The 19,266-nt window shown below is 32.0% G+C and overlaps 1 protein-coding gene across 4 annotated transcripts in view; it reads right to left on the minus strand.

The window, feature by feature from the left end:
- LOC129975218 (uncharacterized) overlaps positions 1 to 19,266 on the minus strand; it is a 164,840-nt gene that overhangs the window by 20,333 nt on the left and 125,241 nt on the right. Inside the window, exon 1 of one of the 4 annotated variants that reach the window (XM_056088212.1) lies at positions 9,655 to 10,208. The exons of the other annotated variants lie outside the window; for them this stretch is intronic. The gene's annotated coding sequence lies outside the window, so the exon portion shown is untranslated. Of the gene's footprint in view, positions 1 to 9,654; positions 10,209 to 19,266 lie in introns of those variants that run through there. 4 annotated transcript variants of the gene reach the window in all.

Raw genomic sequence — 19,266 nt, forward strand, 5'->3', positions numbered from 1 at the left:
TATTTTCAAAGCTTAGTTCCATTTCAAACCGTTTAAAAGCAACAATTTCAACAGTGGCAATTTTATTTTCATCGTCCAATCCTGTACCACATACAATTATTCATACTCCAAAAGTTGAAGAAAAGAACATTAACCCTGCCTTTTCGTCGTTTATCTGACGACACCCTTCAAATCAAAGCCAGCCGAATATGGGCCATCAAGATACATGCGGATTACGGAAGGCCGAGAATGTGGCAGACGGTATCTAGTTTCTAATATCAGTCCCCCGGATCACTCCATTTAAGAAAACGGAAACAATAGAAATAAGGCACCACGCCTAAATATAAGATCTAGTGTGAAATACATATGGTACACTCTTGTTCCAGCTCGAAAAAATAGGCAGATTTATAGAGCATTTTATTATCTTTTTAAATAAATAAATGTTAGAAAAATCAAGCTAGTTCGCAATGGCCTTTGAAATTAAACTGGCACTAATGCTCTCTTTACGTTACAAACAAAATTGGTATCTGGTGTCAGAAATATAAACCTTTAAAATATATTCCTTTAAGTACCAAGCAATATATAAACAAAGGAAGGGTTCTCCCTTTGACTTTCTCGTATGTCTTACCAGTACTACTTATATTGTATTTAGATTCTTCAGATAATATATAGAGTCCAATATGCATTTTATGTTTTTTCCATTCGATTTATTAGATTACTGTGTTGCCTTGATACCCGATTCTGCTGCATTAATTACAAGCTAAAACTAATATTCTTGTGCCTGATACTTTTTCATCTGATACTGGTTACTTTTTTTCTCCATCAAAACGGAACTAAGCCTTCAATGAGAATCAGTTCTTGCACTTTCGACTAGACTGCTAGCTGATACGAATATGATGGGATTTTCCTTCTTCAGAAGAGGTTGTGGCGGTTTGGGATGAGCAAGGATAGAACCTGGGACCTTGTGATTCGCAGCCGAGTAACATGACCATTATACAAAAGCAATTGTTCGTGTAGCGTAATTGTTAACTGGCTTATAAACTTCCACCACAGACTCTCCCTCCAGTGAGTCGGAGGTGAGACGAACGATATTTCTGTTGAGTGGTGATGTATTTATTAGCTGTTGATTCTAATGCGCATGTACCCATTTGAGTAGCGCCAAGCATTATGAGGAGCTTGTGTGGTTGCTAATGCTGTTACTGCGTCGTCTGACGACTTTGGGTTGCTACGGCCTTTCTGTGTTGCTGCGTCAAGTGAATCTGTAGACTTTGGGTTGCTGTGGGTAGATGGTGCCACAACAGCTGTCCAAGGTCAACAATATGGCGGATTGAGATGCGCGAGGATAGAACCTGGGATCTTGTGGTTAGCAGCCGAGTAACATGACCATGATACAAAAGCAATTGCTCGGGTAGCTTAGCTGTTAACTGGCTTATAAGCTTTCACCGCAATGTATTGAAAGCAATGTACCAGTAATTTTGGTTTTGACTGCGATTGACGGACGGGTAAGATCAGGAAAGGAAGAGTTTTGTTGATTTAATTAGCAATAAGAAGGTTTAGTTTAGTTACATTAACATCTCGCTTTTAAAGCAACACTAGGGCTATTTGGGACTGACCGCGTAATTTTGAACCGCGAAGACACCAAATTTCAAATCATCTGCTTTGTTCCCTTTCTGAATTTATTGTGCGCAGGGATATTGTTCCAAAAATAAAATAAGATAGAAGACGGTCTCAGTATTGACCAAGATATTCGAAGAATTTCATAGAGTTTGAAGAGAATTCGAATCTCTAGACTGAAGCAATATAGTATGACAGCTCTTCACATTTGATTCGAAATTTTATTTAAAAATCTGTTCTAAATTATTTAATAGTGATTATTGCTAATTAAAAATGTATTAATTATGACGTGTGAAAATAAGTCCAGTAATTAAAACCTTAAAAAGTTTTATTGTGAAGTATATTTTAAATTTTTTTAAGTTTTCAAAATCAGAGGAAAAAAAATCTTTCGGAATTAAAATTGACATTACAAAAAAACTTCATTTTTGATTTTGGAAGCGATGAGAAAAGGATTTTTGTGTTATAAATATGCTACAAGTTATTGAAGAAAAGCTTTAACATTTCATTTGATTTTAATTAAAAACTTATTAAAATTTTAAGAAAAAAAAATGCCGAATTTGATAGTTTTAGGCAAACGATCTACCCCAAAGAATATTTTGAACGATTTTCGTATCACATATTTGATTTGACCTCAGGCAATTTACAGACAACATTCCAGCCTATAAACATTATCCTGCTATAAAACAAGTTTAAAATAAAAATTCTATAAAATTATGTAACAAATTATGGTACTGGTTCGCAAAGCCTGGACGATTAAAAAATGAAACAAAATCTAATTGCTGATAATTTCTAAAATCTTTAAAACTGTCACGACTCACGTTTGTGATTCAAATTTTCTACCTAATTAGATTACCTTTTCTTTGCAATTTGCATAATAGTAGTAGAAAAAAAAGTCATCGAATTAGAAAATAGATGTGAATCACAGGTAATTCACACTTGTTAAAGTAGATAGTTATTTTCTTTTAGGACAACGAGATATTATTCGTATTTCATACAGTTATTTAGCACAAAAATTTGTTTCTTTTTGTTCATATCATAAAGTAAGAAATTCCAGATGCATTCTGCATTGACCGCAGAATTCACGAATTATTTTTGTGTTATTGTCTGTCCAGTAGTGAAAGCCTATTACCGTACAACATCATTAACATGCATATAGAGTTTACACCCCTTGTTTTGAGGTTAATTTTCTGTGTCTTTTGTTTCATATCACGTTGCTCAATAAGAGGTTTAGGGAATTAACAGCAGCACACAATAAGGTCATAAACAAGAAAAGGTCAAAAATTGCCCTCATGCGGTAGATATTGCGAATTAAAACGTGTCGAAGAATACATTTTTGCAAAAGGAGAGTTTGATTTTTTTACATATCTTAATAATTTATGATTAGTAGAATCCATTTAGTTTCAGCATCAACTTCATCCTTACTAATAATAAAGATAAATGCGTGCGTGTGTATTGGCGCTCTACAGACTAGACTGTTTGACCTAGAGCATCCAAATTTGGCCTAGATATACTTTGGAGGGTGATAATGTTCACCAAGGACTGCTTTTTTGAAATTTTTAATTAATTAAACTATAAACTATATTTTGAGGTTTTTCCATTATGATTCTCGCAAATATTTCTGCACAAAAATAATTTTTGCACTGTTTAAAAGTCAAAAATTTATTTTTTTTCAATTAGGCCAGATTAGTAACTGTAAAATTCTTTAATTTATATTTAATTAACTTTTAAATATATTTTTATGTATATTTCACAATAATATTTTCACTGACGCGAATGGAAAAAAAAAATCGTTTTCATTGTTTCATCAAATATTTGATCACGTGACTTTCTTGCATTTTTTAAATCCAAAGAAGGATCTTGTTCAATATCTATGTAGTTTGCCGGGCAAATAAAAAAAAAGTTAAGTTACGATACCGCCAAATAAATTTAGAGATGAATCTGACGTAATAGAGATATAATTTCATGGAACTGATCCCCATTAGAAAAGTTCACATGTATAATGCACAGAACATATGCAAGACTGTTAAATAACATGGTTTTAATATTTGACAATTTGACAGAATAATAAATATGAAGTAATATCTAAACATTTTAACTGAAATTTAAATATAACTAATATTCCAGGTGGTGGACCAGCTGGTCGCCTAACGCTCCAAATTCAGTTATATGTACGAAAATTTTATCACGATAATCATCCGTTATTGGCAACTAGCTGTTCGTCTGCCGTATTAATAATTTTTATTTACTTAGTTTAGCCAACTTCGATGAACCATATATTGGATAAAACAACGAAAATTAAATGCATTTCAAGTTGATAACGTACTCTATATTAAAAATAAGGAAAATAAAATTTTTAAATCAAATTCAGCAAAAATTTGCAAGACTACAAAATCGGTATCATTAAAAAGACAATTTTTGAAATTTTGAAACGGTGTAAAATTCATTTTTGTGAAATAATATTTTTGGAAGTCAACGTAGAAAAACGCCGAATTTCAACTTTAATTTTTAATTAATTAAAATTCTAATCAAAATTTAAAAAAATCGCTCCGAGATGCATTTTTTACCATATATAGAATAAATGTGCCACATTTTGTAGTTGTAAATTAAACGATCTGACCTCTAGAGCACCAATACACACACACACAATCTCTTTTATTAGTAGTAGAGACAGTGTTTTGAATAATCTTGTTCATATATATAAAAGTAACCAGATAATCAATCATTTGATGAAGTTGGCTTGAAACTAAAAATAATTATGCAATTTTGGTGTCAGTTTTCACCATGTTCATAGAACACGGGCATAATACCGTTTCACGTCTCTGTACTCATTCACTTTACAGCTATTTAAAAGTTGGATAAGATGCACGACAAGGATTGACTGGCTTTTCCATTTATATATATTTCTTCAAAATTCGGTATAAATCTATGCTCTGGGTACAAAGACTATGCGCTAAATTTCATACTTCTTTTTTGTTCAGTTTTAGGTTTATCGTGGTTACAGGTAAAAGAAAATCATAAATCCAAAAATAAGTTTTTCGGAATCTAAAAGTCTATTAGAAATGTCTAAACGTGCGAGATCACCAACATCTAGAGCATAAGATATGTCGACAACAATTTTTTTTATATATATTTCATGTATGACAAAGTAAAAACAAACAAACAAAGCTTTAATACATCTTTAATGTGTGTGTTTTTGGGGAATATAATATCTTTACAGCATGATATTGCCATTTGTTTATCATTTTTAGTCTTATCGTTTGGAAATATGTAATAATAAAGAGGCAAATATTAGTATACTAGAAATCTTCTATCAAATAGAAAACTTGGAGTCAAATCCATGACATTCCAATTTCTAATCTAGAAACTAATTCGTAAGAAAAATTCTCATGAAAAACATGCTAAGTATCGCCACGTGAAATCCAAAATGTGAAAGACGTGATCTTTAAGAAAAGACTCTTTCTCTGGGCTACATGAAATCAAAACAATAAACAAGGCATTAGGGGAAACAACCGACTTTTTTAGAAACGCCGAGAAAGGTTATAAAACCCATCAGACTTGAAAACACCAGTGATGCATCGTTTCAGATAGCATCTGGCGTTAGAACAAACCTTGCTCTTGGAGCTATTAAAGAGAAGTCCGGTAAGGATGCTTGGTGGACAGAAATATACCATCAGCTCAATGAAAGTTTAGGAAAAAAAAGCAGATATGGGCCAGCAGTATCCTCGTAATATAGGTTATTAGACGCTGGAGAAAAAACAAGGAGCCCTAAGTACCTAAGAGGCAAGAAGATTCCGTATAACAACCTGTCCATCGTGTTGTCGAGATGGAAAGTTGTTTTAAATCGTCGACGAACAAAAGAATGCTCGAAAGTTATGTTGCCAGAGCCGGATCCTCGTCTATTGTGAAACTAAGGCTTTCGTGGAAGAAAGTAACGACTACTTTCTCGCAAATAACGCATTCTTCATAAGTTCGGAGGAAAAAAAAATGTACTCTTCCTTCATTATTTTTAGAATGAAAAAGAGATTCGGCAGTTAGGTTTTTAAAAAAAATGGAAATAAGGGAGATTTCGAAACTGATAGCTTGTAAAATATTCACCCAGCCATGCAAAGATTTCTTTAGGCAACATTTTCAGGAAAGGTAAATACATAACGTTTGACGATAGGCTTAATAATAAAACTGAATTAATAATATAGAAAAGATTTTATTTTAAAGATTAGTGTCACATTTTGAATTTGCTCAAGGGATTTCAGAAACTTCTTATATATTTTTAGTTTGGAATAGAAACAGATATTATTTCCGCAAAAGATTAATAATTTTTTCCTTTCGTTTGATTGTTCCAAAAATAATAATAATTTTTCATAAACTTTTCGAATAAACGATGTTTAAAAATTCAAATGATAATTTAGATTCTCACAAAGAAATGGATGTTATCAGATAGAGGAAAAGGTTTCCACAAAAGTTTGAATAATCTCTTTCTACATGAATTCGACATGAATACATATGCAAAAATTAAGCTGCTGTCCAATGCAAATTTCAAATAGAGAGATTTGTGTGTGTGTTTGTGTATCAAATAATAATACATTGGGTAATTGCGACATAATATTTTTCAATTTCAAGACGAATTATTAATTGTTATGTGTATTTTCATACAAACATTAAAAAAATTGCTAGGAATTTAACACTTAAACGAATCTAATTCAAATTTGGAATATTTGCAAATTTTTGATGAAATTTTTACATATTGTATTTGTAGAGAGTAGAAACAATTTTGAAGAAGTTAGAAATTGTTCCGAGATACTCAAAATAATTTTTATTTTAGTAATGACACATTCTTAAATTAATGAACAGGTAATTGATTATATGAATAATTTCAGAAATTTTTTCAAATGATTGCATTTTATGACTTATTCAAATAGATTATGAGCAATGACAAGGTTAAATTTCGCTTATAACTTTAAGAGAGCCATAAAATAGGATTTTATTTTCAATTAAAAAAGAAAAACTGCCTAGCGAAGCTTGGTCTCATAAACATTTTATACTCAACATTACTTGAACATTACTCAAATATTCAACATTTTATCCTGGCACCAAATACTGAAAATTACATCAGACGTAATTTATTATGTAAGAAATATTTCATATTTAGAAATCTCGTTTTTGGATTTTTCATCCTAATTATCATTTTTCATTCAAGTTTTCCTAAATGCATTCATTCATACGTTTTTTTTTTTCAAAACTTAAATAGAATGAGTTCTAAAAATACCAATCAAGTAATTAACCTTTTATTGAACTTTCCCCTTCAATCGGCTGTCAGAAAATTAATTGTGTTTATCTAAATATCTCTGACAGCAAGTCTCTTGAGAATCGCTTTTCATTTTAGAACGAATAGTAATTTTGTTGTTTTTTTCATATTCTTTGAAAAGGTGCCCAGTCTGTAACCTCAATACGGATCGGTTTTCTGTCACAAGTTTTAACAGGCAAATTGTAAAATCGTTCGTTGACCACGTTTTGCAATTCTTAAATCGTTAAATCTGCCACGCTTGTCAAACAGCTGTCGAGAGTGTTTGGATGCTTACCAGCTTCTGAAACCAGTCGTGATCAGATGATGTTCGGATTGTTTATTTTTTCAGCGCTTTCTGATCGGAGTTTTCGCAGCTGAATTTACAACGGTTGGTCGATAAGGGAAAGAACAAGAGTAGGTTACGGGTTGGGTGTTATTTTGTTTGAAAACAACTTCGTTTGAAAAATATAAATAAGGTTCTGTTTTAAAGAACACGCTATTGCAACCGGAATCTTTCTTAAATAAAATCAATATGTGTAATAAGATACAGCGGAAGTGTCTCCCTTTTGTGGTCAGGTGTGTATGAGTGCACACACACACACACACACACACACACACACACACACACACACACACACACACACACACACACACACACACACATATATATGGTGGAAAAACTGGTTTCATAATTTAAGAAAAATATTTATAATAATAAAATGTAAAATATGTACTAAAAAGTAAAAGTAAAATCAAATTAATTTTTTTCTGAGTGCACTGATAAAAAATATGTTCAATAAAACTGTTTTCTGTAAGTCATCGTATTCACAGACAGGCATAATTCTTTATTCTCCCTCAGAGAGATTTAAAATGTAGAAATCTATAAAAAACTCCTTCGGCCAAATTTTTTTAATGATTACATAAACGCTGTTGTTGTACATGTTGTAACCTCACCACCTGTGAATTTATATATTTTCTTAATTAGATGATATATCTTATTTGAGACATTTATTATTACCCTAGAAGCACACACACACATACATATTGTTGTTGTTACTTACGCACTTGTCATAAACAAGCCCTCAACGATTTAAGCCGAGTTCGTGCAGTAGCTTCTGGGGCTTCTGAGCACCCGAGGGCAGAAGTCTGACTTCTAGCTCATATGAAGATGACGCTGACACAATCGCTTGCACAACCCCTTTTTATAGAGGGGTTCTTTCACACACCTCACAGACAGAACATAGGGGAAGGGGAGAACAACCATGCCTGAACCGGGTCTATAGCCCGTTACGCCCAGATCACGGGGAAGACACGCTACCCCATAGGCCAGGACGGCGGCTATATATATATATGTATATATATTGTGTGATATTAAATAATATTCGCAGTATAGTATAATATTGTTGAGTATTGAATAATATAATGCACGTACCAGACATGCTATTGTAGGCGATAAGGTTAAAAGAAAAGAAAAGTAATTAAGAAGTACAATCAATGCATGACGAAAAAAATAGCAAACCCACAATTTACTAAATTATGAAGTAATAAGCAATGTTTTGATATTAAATGCGCAAAGAATTGAAGTGAATCTATCGTGCTATGATACAGCAATTTTATAATATGTTTGTGACAATGAAAGTATTGTTTTTGAGGACCTGAAGGAAGAAACACGACAAGGTCAGAAAAATTTCACCTTTGTTCTTATAAGAATAGCGCTACAGTTAATTATTATAAACACATGATAAATGTTTACAGAATTGAAGCTTGCACTTACTTATAATCAACTCACACGATATTTTAAAACAATCTAGCTTGATAATAATGTTTGTAATGCCTTTTTGTATCAGAAAGAGATATTAATTACTCTCTAATTACTTGAAAGGTTAAATCTTAACAAATGCAACAATATCAAAATTCCAGATTAATATAAAGAATGAATAGACTACAATTTCGATTGAATTTTTGAAATTAGGAACGAATTCAGTTTCTGAAGCCCCCCCCCCCAATTCTTATATACTTCCACAATGGTTCTTGTTTTGGAATTTGCTTACTGAATAGTAAGCGTAGTTTACTGAAGGAAATCAATTATGCTTTTTGTGCAAGTACAATCACTTTCTTTTGATGAAATAGATCCAAAATTCGACATCTATACAATTTTTGTCTTATTTCGGTCGAATATATATATATATATATATATATATATATATATATATATATATATATATATATATATATATATATATATATATATATATATATATATATATATATATATATATATATATATATAAAATTTACATTGTTGCTTCAAGCTCAAATAGTTTTCATTGTTTCATCAAATATTTAAGCGCGTGATTTTTCTTTGCTAAAGAAGGATTCTTTTATTATATCTATGTGTAGTTTACAATACGAATAAAAAAATTAAATTACAATACCGCGAAAGTTAGAAATTAGATTTACTGTATATTTAAGTTTTTAATAGTACTATGCCGTCATGGGGCTGGACTTCAATACATATGACCAAGTACGAAAAACGAAAATAGGTTATATGTATAGGAATTTCCATGCTACATTACAATGCTATATTATGAATTAGTTTTATCAAAATAATATGGAATGAACATAAATTATCCACTTTTAATTGAAAAGATAGTCACTAATTTGTAAAAAAAAAATCCCCTTGGAAGTTATTTTAATAAACAATTTATCAAATAACTTAATCATATGCTTTGCTTTTAATATACGTATAAACAATAGGAAAAATGAAAGATTATTTTTACCTTAAAACTTTCTACATCTTTATCCAAAGCTTGATCTCTTTCATACCACCATGGATTTGAAAATTGCTTCTAGAGCTTAATTCACAAAATCAACGTTCTTTTTTTAAAACAAAATACTATTTAGATTCTTTCACTGGAATTTTAATTTCTGACAGAACTTTAGTTATATATCCTTTTTTTTTTTACTGTTGGTAATAAATTCTGAATTTCACTGATGTTTCCGGATAAACATTTCCAAACGCAGTACCTCCATCTCAAAATCTTTTAGTTCCGTTGCGTGCGATTTCTGCGAAGTTCTTTGCAAACTAAGACAGCAGCTGTCGGCGGACATCAAGAAGTTCAGAGTAAACACGGATATCATAAAACACATCACACTCGAAGACTTCCAGGTATAACCACAAATTCATTTGTACGAAATATTCAGCGAAAGGTCCCCGGTTTCATGTGCGCAGATGGACACGAGTTGACCTCCACGACCCACATGTTGAATCGGATGCATTTACCTTACGCAGAAAGGGTCGTCAGAGGCAGCGACGTTTTCGGGACGGGTTGAAATGGAAAGTTGCCGATCGCGGGAAGGCGCTCATTCACCAACCTTGGCATTTGCGTAAAGTGCCCCTAATTGTCACGCGAGTCACGAGGATGGGAAGGAAGGGGGAGGGAGTTGGGAGGAAGAATCGGGAATCGTCACGCGAACTAACGACAATGTCGACTGCTATCTTTCTGATTCATCAAGCGATTGGCCAAGGGTGAGAGACAAGTTGAAAGTGTTTTTTCTTTTTTTTTTTCGGTCGGAAATCGCTCTTAATCGCATTTTAGTCGTTGACAGACAGATTTTATTATCTAGCATAAAATTTGTCATTTTTTTTTTTTTATCTTGATGAAGTGTCGTTTTGCTGGAGATTTAGAATAAATGTTAGGATTTCTGTTTCCTTTCCATATAAAGATCGAATAATTTTTTTTGATATGATTTTGTTTTCTGGTGTTTATATATACATGCAAAATATTTTTGAAAACAGCCGTGAAGTCCCTAAACGGATTTTTATTCTTCAAAGTTTCAGACAACTAGTCCATCCAATTTTGATCTTTTTTTCAAGATTTCTTTGTCTAAGTCATGATGAATACAGACCAGCAAACAGAATAGAAAAGCAGAAAATAGGAACGAAAGCGCGAGAGAACATATTTGGAACTTATATAGTTTTAGAAGAGAATTTGTTGATTCAATCTTTTAGCAAAAATAATAATCCGCGCAATTCATAAATTAAAATTACAGTCAAGCCGAAGTTCGAGAAACTAAAAAAAAAATATTTTTAGAACGTTGATAATTTGAAATTATTACATATACATACTAAAATTCAATCATTTTATAGAATGCCTGACAGCTACTTAATGAAAAATGTTTAAAATTTATTTTTTATTTTGGTATTTTGCGTTCTTTTCTATTACTAAAATGTGCAATAAAAACAAGTCAATTTTATGAAATCTGGACTTTTCTTGGTATTTTTAAAGAAAGATTTCTTTAACTTCCTAAATAACATAATCACTCTTTTTTGGGTGGCAACAATTCTCCCAATCCCGTTTCGGCCAAAAAGTTTCTTGCCATTATTCACAAGCGGGAAAGTAAAAAACGAAGAAAATATTTACTTATGGTCTCTAAAATGAAGTTAAAGATAAAAATTTTACTAATTTTAATGAGATTTTTGAAGTTGTGATTTTCCTAACTGCATTTCATCACAGATATTAAAGAATCTGAAACTTGAAGTCATGCGAAGATTTCGTGACCTTAATCTATTTATACACTACCCCCATTCGTTTCACAGCTCGGAATTTCAAAAAATTAATTAATTTTTCAAAATTAAAAAGATTAAGGAACAAAATTTATTTAAATTGCCAAATTTACGATTTTAAGGATATCTTTGGAAGAACCTTGCTATGAAAAAAAAAAAAAAATAGTTTTGTCTCCTGTTGAAGAGTAAGTATTAAAAAAAATCATTTGAAACTGTAAACAAAATTTTGCAATTTCAAAGTTTGTTTTAATTTGTTAGAGAGGGAAAGCTGAAGAAATGTCCCTTGACTACTGTTTTTTTCATTCCAAGATTACTGTTTTTAGAGATTCTACCTTTCTAAGGGGTGAGACGCGGAAGGATGAGCGCATTTCCAAGATTCTTCGTCATCCTTTGACTTTGATTTCCGCCCCCTTAGATGCTTAGTGTTTTTTTCCCTACATATGTGAGTTTCGTGTCATTTTTGACCATACTATTTTATTTTAACTCAAAAATGCATATTGATTTCTTATAGGGCCGCGGTGGCCTGGTGGTAAGGTCTTGGCTGCGGAACCGAAGGGTTTCAGGTTCGTGACCCGATTCCACCGAAGAATCATCGTGTAAGGGGGTTTGTGGCACGTTAAATCCGTCATGACCAAACGTCCTCCCGCTGGTGTGGTGTGGTGTGGAGAGGGGGGTGCCAGCTCAGGTGTCATTCTCGTCATCTGACCGCGGTTCAAAATTACGAGGTCAGTCCCAAAATAGTCCTAGTGTTGCTTCAAACGGGACGTTAATATAACCAAACCAATTGATTGCTTATATGGTTTATTCAAGTGGCAAAAAAGGCTTTTAAGAATATCACGAAGAATATTTTATATAATATCATTAAATGCGATCAAGATTATCTTCTTTTTCAATGGCAACATTTTATCAAAATTTTTTATAAAAAATAAAAAAAGAATATTTTTTGGAAAGGTAAATTTCTCAAATTTTAAGAACAAAAACATTGGACTTATTTATCTTAATTTAATGTATAAGCTCTTTAAAGAAAATAAAAATTACTCCAAAATATTTTATTGTGAATTAGTATCTTTTCCCGATAATGAGTATTATTCGCAATTTTAACGTCTCCTAAGTCTATGTATAATCCGTAGTCACCTTATTCTTAAATGCAAACACCTCCTTTGATTTTTCTTCTCAATCCTATTTTAATGAAGTAAACGGTGTCCAGACGCATGCGCAAAAGTGTGAAGGTTTTACGAATCCGAGAATGAAAAGTATCTTCTTTCTAGTCTAAATCGCACTTTGAATATTTTTACTACAAGCCATTTAGAGGTTCTTCACTTTTTGGAGTTTTCGAAAATGAATAAGCAATTGAGATAAGAAACAACAACAAGCAACGTACTTTAGATGAACTTCTAGATATCTAAAGTTCAAAAACTTTTATAATGACAGCTAGACAAAATTCCATTTATGTCTATTCTTTAGCGACATGTTGCGCAGAATTAGACTTTTTCTTAGAATCATTTGACAAAAAATTTCTTATTTCTCTTTTCTTTCACCTTTCCAATGACATCATTTTTCATACTCAGCTGAAAAAGCAACTGTCATTCAATATAATTGCAATGAAATGTCATTTCTAACTATATGTAAATACCTTATTTTTCTGAGATTAGCTCTCTATATTCTTTTACTGCAAATTATTTTAAATGTTCTGCTTCTAATATTCTGACCTTTTAATAAAAAAACCGACAGCAACTATTATTGAAATCTTATAACTTTAAACGAGCAATTGTTATATGTATACAAATTTATTTCGTGTATCTCGAAAAGGACTCGCGCGATTTGGGTCACATTTTATATTTAGATAAGGTTTTGTTTTTTAAATTTTTCTGTATAGGTGTCGGTCCTGAAGAAACGAGATTTTACACACACGCGCGCGCACGCGTACGCACACACACACACGCACACACACACACACACACACACACACACACACACACACACACACACACACACACGCGCGCGCGCGCGCACGCACACAAACAAATAATTTTTTTATAACCAGCTATTAGAGCCTTTTTCTATCTGCTCTCATGCAGACAATAGCACCATCTGGGACCCTATTTTACCATGGTAAAAATAACGATAAATAAACTGTAAAATGAATGCTGTAATACTGCAAATTGTTTCGAATAACATGTTAACCCTTTCTAGGGCCGTGGGAAGTATGCTTCCCACCAAATTTATCAATCTTTGTATGAAATTATGCAGGTTGGCATAAGTTCTGACACATTTTATTAGAAAGATAGAAACTTAGATGCGTCAGTTCTTTATCTCAGACAAAATGATGTGTCTTGGTTAGTCACTTAATTATTAATTAACCAAATTAATTAATAAATCAAATTAAATTTATCTAATAAGCTAAATGAATCCCTTTTCTTATTCTAATTTCAAGTCTAAAAATATTTTAACATAATATGACTAGAAAAAAATGGCCCTTTAAAGGGTTAATGTATACCAAGCTCGTATATGTCGCGGTTCTTCTTTGGAATCGAGTCTTGAAACTTAACTTCATCCAATCCGAATTCAAAACTTTACCATAAGACAATACGGTCTCCACTATAAACTTATTGTAAAAATACATAACAACAGAATAGGCCGAATGAATGATTGTTGTTTGCCGTTTTGATTACCATTCTTTGTCAGATATTGGCAGGAATTTTAGATACTTTGAGCTCTTTAATCCTCGTCACACGGACATCGAATGATCGCTTCTGAAATGAAATCACTCAAAGATACTAAAATTCGAAATAAAAATCACTTTTAATTCACAAACAACTCAAGTATTTTATGGCTTCTTAATTGAATCAGTAAGACAACTGATTTCTGAAACGAAAGTTTAATCAAATTAGATAATTAGAAAAAAAAATCAAAACAATTAAGGGGTTAACCATTTAATTATAAAACCTATTCTAAGCTTAATAATTGGCGAAAAGAAGGAATGCAAAAGGTGGGTTTAAAGCACAAATACTGTTAAGGAAAAAAAGTCGAAATACGTGAGTATATGGTGCAAAAGGTCCAATAGGCTCAATATAGCAAAAAGATGCTTTATTTTGCCAAAATAAAACTCGGATTATACGCCGACTTCAAAGGCGTAAAAACTGCAGATAATTACCAATATTAACGGGAAATGATACTAATTCTCAATGAAATGCTTCAGAGCAATTTTTATTTATTGTAACTTATACAATTAATTATGATGTATAAATGATTTCTTAAAATTTGGGTAATTCACCTTTCCACAAAAGAGTCTTTTTAAATTTTTTCAAATAAAATTTTTCATAACATTTTAAGATTAACAGCAATAGATAATCTCGGTCACATTAAAGGATATTATATAAAATATTCGTTGTGCTACTTTTAGAAGTTTTTTTACTACTTGCATTAACCGTTTAATCAATCAGTACTGAATTTTGAGTTTAAAAAAATAGTACGGCCAGAAAAGACACGGAACTCACTTATGCAGGGAATCGTAAACTACCTACTCCGTCCTGACCTGAGGCACACGGAAAAATATGAATGACCGGAAAACCGCAACAACAATACTGAAGGAAACTATGATTGAGTCCTAACAGCTATCACCGGCCACGGTACAACACTTCCCCTAGGAAGTACGTTTCGTCATCAATCGGAGGAGCCCGACTCCCACGTTTTCGTGTACCAACAAGGGTGGCGAGAACCAAAAACCATGCCGGAAACTTCTCATCCTCAATTACGAGGCACCCTCCCCCAGAGGGATACTTATGCAGAGAAAAAAAACCTAAAAGAAAAGCTACCGAATGGGACGGAAATCAAGAACAAAAAATGACGATGAATTCTGTAAATGCCCTCATCCGTCTGAGTTTCACCCCTTAGAGAGGAATCCTGAAACAAATAGTGCATCATCTGAGCCATTGATGATAACTGGAAGATGAAAGATAATACGCCACTGGCATTATCTGTTCTTAAAATTTAGGTAATTCACCTTTCCAAAAATATATTCTTTTTTTTATTTTTTATAAAAATTTTCGATAACATTTTAAGATTAACAACGACAGACAATCTCGGTTACATTAAATGATATTATATAAAATATTCTTCGTGCTACTCTTAGAAGCTTTTTGCCACTTGAATTAACCATATAAGCAAACACTCATGCCACTCACATATGCAAGGGGAAAAATTGAACAAAAAAAAAAAAAAAAAAAAAAATCTAATGGAGCAAAAATCAAGGTCAAAGAATGGCGAGGAATTCTGGAAATGCCCTAATCCTTCCGCGTCTGGCCCCTTAGAGAGGTAGGATCTCAAAAAATGGTAGTCTTGGAATTCTGAAACGAACAGTACATCATCTAAGCCATTGATGATAACCGGAAGACAAAAGATAATATGCCACTGGCAATGGTGCTCCGCCAATTCGTTCAGAATATAAATAGAATCATTTTTAAGATGATGCTTTCAAACTTGTATAAGTGTGTACCAGTAGGTCTTCAGTAGCCAAGGACTTTAACATGCAAATTTCTATAAAATCAGATTTCTAGCTTAGAAAAGTAAACATTTTTAATGAGGTTGTTCCTCGCGTGACAGTTCCAGTTAACTTCACTCTTGCGTATTCTTCACTAATATGATTTGCAAAATGTATGCAAAACGAGTTCTTTAAATGCGTTTAAACCGAACGTCCTTAAGTCTCATTTTTTTTCTCTGCTTTATCTGATTGGAGGAATTCCAGTTTCTTTGAATGAGTGCCGTCCTTCAGATTGTAATAACATTGCCATTTCGATCCTGATACATTAGTTTGGACATTTAACAAATCACAGGTGGCAATTTGTTTTCCGGAAAGAAAAAATTAAAAGAAAACCAACCACCGCAACCTGCATCGTGTCGGACACTGATACAACCGATACAGAGAGAGAACCAACAATTATCTCTTGTAAAATGTGTTCATTAAATTTCTCAAGCGTCGATTGTTATTTAATTAGCTTTCTTAGATTGATCGACTTGTATCGGTCAGTTCAGGGTCATTTTTTGGTTGTAGTTGTGTGGGGGAGAATTCAAATAAAAGGAAGGAAATAAAACTTTTTTTTTTGTTAAAATGGGATACAATATAGTAATTTCTTACGTTACAAAGCAGCTAAGTTAAATGTAAAGGCAATGTCTTAAGACTATGTACTTGGGTTTGAAAAATTGAATAGCATAATAAAATATAAAGGTTTGTGAATAACAATTCCAGCAATCCTCTGCTTTTACGTAATGGCTCAGTTGCAATGGCTAAAAATATATCCACAAAAATGAATGTCGTATACTCTTTTTATACAACCTTTATGTTAAATGTAAAGGCAATGTCTTAAGGCCATGTATTTACAATTTAAAATGTAAAGGTTTCTGAATAACAATTTCAGCAAACGTCTGCTTTTATGTAATGGCTCAGTTGCAATGGCTAAAAATATATCCACAAAAATGAATGTCGTATACTCTTTTTATACAACCTTTATGTTAAATGTAAAGGCAATGTCTTAAGGCCATGTATTTACAATTTAAAATGTAAAGGTTTCTGAATAACAATTTCAGCAAACGTCTGCTTTTATGTAATGGCTCAGTTGCAATGACTAAAAATATATCCACAAAAATGAATGTCGTATACTCTTTTTATACAACCTTTATGTTAAATGTAAAGGCAATGTCTTAAGGCCATGTATTTACAATTTAAAATGTAAAGGTTTCTGAATAACAATTTCAGCAAACGTCTGCTTTTATGTAATGGCTCAGTTGCAATGGCTAAAAATATATCCACAAAAATGAATGTCGTATACTCTTTTTATACAACCTTTATGTTAAATGTAAAGGCAATGTCTTAAGGCCATGTATTTACAATTTAAAATGTAAAGGTTTCTGAATAACAATTTCAGCAAACGTCTGCTTTTATGTAATGGCTCAGTTGCAATGGCTAAAAATATATCCACAAAAATGAATGTCGTATACTCTTTTTATACAACCTTTATGTTAAATGTAAAGGCAATGTCTTAAGGCCATGTATTTACAATTTAAAATGTAAAGGTTTCTGAATAACAATTTCAGCAAACGTCTGCTTTTATGTAATGGCTCAGTTGCAATGGCTAAAAATATATCCACAAAAATGAATGTCGTATACTCTTTTTATACAACCTTTATGTTAAATGTAAAGGCAATGTCTTAAGGCCATGTATTTACAATTTAAAATGTAAAGGTTTCTGAATAACAATTTCAGCAAACGTCTGCTTTTATGTAATGGCTCAGTTGCAATGACTAAAAATATATCCACAAAAATGAATGTCGTATACTCTTTTTATACAACCTTTATGTTAAATGTAAAGGCAATGTCTTAAGGCCATGTATTTACAATTTAAAATGTAAAGGTTTCTGAATAACAATTTCAGCAAACGTCTGCTTTTATGTAATGGCTCAGTTGCAATGGCTAAAAATATATCCACAAAAATGAATGTCGTATACTCTTTTTATACAACCTTTATGTTAAATGTAAAGGCAATGTCTTAAGGCCATGTATTTACAATTTAAAATGTAAAGGTTTCTGAATAACAATTTCAGCAAACGTCTGCTTTTATGTAATGGCTCAGTTGCAATGGCTAAAAATATATCCACAAAAATGAATGTCGTATACTCTTTTTATACAACCTTTATGTTAAATGTAAAGGCAATGTCTTAAGGCCATGTATTTACAATTTAAAATGTAAAGGTTTCTGAATAACAATTTCAGCAAACGTCTGCTTTTATGTAATGGCTCAGTTGCAATGGCTAAAAATATATCCACAAAAATGAATGTCGTATACTCTTTTTATACAACCTTTATGTTAAATGTAAAGGCAATGTCTTAAGGCCATGTATTTACAATTTAAAATGTAAAGGTTTCTGAATAACAATTTCAGCAAACGTCTGCTTTTATGTAATGGCTCAGTTGCAATGGCTAAAAATATATCCACAAAAATGAATGTCGTATACTCTTTTTATACAACCTTTATGTTAAATGTAAAGGCAATGTCTTAAGGCCATGTATTTACAATTTAAAATGTAAAGGTTTCTGAATAACAATTTCAGCAAACGTCTGCTTTTATGTAATGGCTCAGTTGCAATGGCTAAAAATATATCCACAAAAATGAATGTCGTATACTCTTTTTATACAACTCTTATGTAAAATGTAAAGGCAATGTCTTAAGACCATGTGCCTACATTTTAAAATGTAAAGTTTTCTAAATAACAATTTCAGCAAACGTCTGCTTTTATGTAATGGCTCAGTTGCAATGGCTAAAAATATATCCACAAAAATGAATGTCGTATACTCTTTTTATACAACCTTTATGTTAAATGTAAAGGCAATGTCTTAAGGCCATGTATTTACAATTTAAAATGTAAAGGTTTCTGAATAACAATTTCAGCAAACGTCTGCTTTTATGTAATGGCTCAGTTGCAATGGCTAAAAATATATCCACAAAAATGAATGTCGTATACTCTTTTTATACAACCTTTATGTTAAATGTAAAGGCAATGTCTTAAGGCCATGTATTTACAATTTAAAATGTAAAGGTTTCTGAATAACAATTTCAGCAAACGTCTGCTTTTATGTAATGGCTCAGTTGCAATGGCTAAAAATATATCCACAAAAATGAATGTCGTATACTCTTTTTATACAACCTTTATGTTAAATGTAAAGGCAATGTCTTAAGGCCATGTATTTACAATTTAAAATGTAAAGGTTTCTGAATAACAATTTCAGCAAACGTCTGCTTTTATGTAATGGCTCAGTTGCAATGGCTAAAAA

The sequence above is a fragment of the Argiope bruennichi genome, chromosome 7, assembly GCF_947563725.1.
Source record: "Argiope bruennichi chromosome 7, qqArgBrue1.1, whole genome shotgun sequence".
NCBI classification, from domain to species: domain Eukaryota; kingdom Metazoa; phylum Arthropoda; class Arachnida; order Araneae; family Araneidae; genus Argiope; species Argiope bruennichi.